This window comes from Eulemur rufifrons, unplaced genomic scaffold (genome assembly GCF_041146395.1).
Source record: "Eulemur rufifrons isolate Redbay unplaced genomic scaffold, OSU_ERuf_1 scaffold_179, whole genome shotgun sequence".
NCBI classification, from domain to species: Eukaryota; Metazoa; Chordata; class Mammalia; order Primates; family Lemuridae; genus Eulemur; species Eulemur rufifrons.
Window position 1 is genome coordinate 268,597 of NW_027182961.1, and position 1,404 is coordinate 270,000.

General features: G+C 50.0%; 1 pseudogene; it reads left to right on the forward strand.

The window, feature by feature from the left end:
• Positions 1-1,199: 1,199 nt before the first annotated feature.
• On the forward strand, positions 1,200-1,291 carry LOC138379815 (small nucleolar RNA U13; annotated as a pseudogene).
• Positions 1,292-1,404: the final 113 nt, after the last annotated feature.

The window sequence follows — 1,404 nt, forward strand, 5'->3', positions numbered from 1 at the left end:
GCCTTCCGTCTGGCTGTGAATACAGAACGTACACGCCAGGCGGGGTGGCTCACGCCTGTAATCCTAGCACTCTGGGAGGTAGAGGCGGGTGGATCGCTCAAGGTCGGGAGTTCGAGACCAGCCTGAGCAAGAGCGAGACCCCCATCTCTACTAAAAATAGAAAGAAACTATATATCTAAAAATATATACAGAAACAGTATCTAAAAATATATACAGAAAAATATTAGCCGGGCACGGTGGCGCATGCCTGTAGTCCCAGGTACTCGGGAGGCTGGGGCAGTAGGATCGCTTGAGCCCAGGAGTTTGAGGTTGCTGTGAGCTAGGCTGACGCCACGGCACTCTAGTCTGGGCAACAGAGTGAGACTTTGTTTCAAAAAAAATAAAATAAAATAAAAAAAAAAAATATATATATATATATATATATATATATATAAATATATACACACACACACACACACACGTATATCCAATTAGCTGGGCATGCTGGCACATGCCTGTAATCCCAGCTACTCGGGAGGCTGAGGCAGTCTGATCGCTTGAGCCCAGGAGTTTGAGATTGCTGTGAGCTAGGCTGACGCCATGGCACTCTAGCCAGGGCAACAGAACGAGAGACTCTGTCAGAAAGAAAAGAAGAGCGAGAGCGAGAGAGCGAGAGAAAGAAAGAAAGGAAGGGAGAGAAAGGAAAGAGAAGGAAGGGGGGGGAGAGAGAGAGAGAGAGAGAGAGAGGAGAAAACTATTAAAAAATTCGGGACCAGATCCATCGGTCGGTACTCAGAAGCGTGACGATCGGGTGTTCCCGAGCACGTGTGAGATGTGTCTTCTCCCTGACGCCGCGTTTCCTCCACACACACATCACCCATCTGCCGTGGAAAAAAAGCAACAAAAAGAGAGAAAGAGATTAAGAAGGGAAAATGGAAACAGGGCAAAAGAGGAAGAAAGAAAGAAATTTCGAAAAAAAGAGACCAAAGTCACAGCGAGAAGGAAGAATACTGAGCCCAGAGCGACACCTAGTGACCACACCGTCACAAGCACCCTAGGGCCCCAATTCGCCAGAGACATCTGGTGGACCCCAGGGCAACATGTGGTCGACCCGGGGCCATGGCGTCTGCAGCCGATTCCCAGGCGGGCACACGAGCCCGGGGAAACTCATTCTCAGCGCGGGGAGGAGGGGAGGGGAAATAATAGCAAAGTCACACCAGATCCCTTTCTAGTTCATAAACGTGTTGATTGCGTGTTCACGCGCACGTGTGAGAAGGGCCTCCTGGTGTGTCGGCACGTCACCCGCGTGACGTGAAACCATGAATCCGGGGGGGGGGAGCGGAAAGGCGGGCAGGAAAAGGCAAAGAGAGAATAGATAAAATGAAAGGACCAAAAAGAAAGTCACACAGCAGGGTAGGGGAGTGA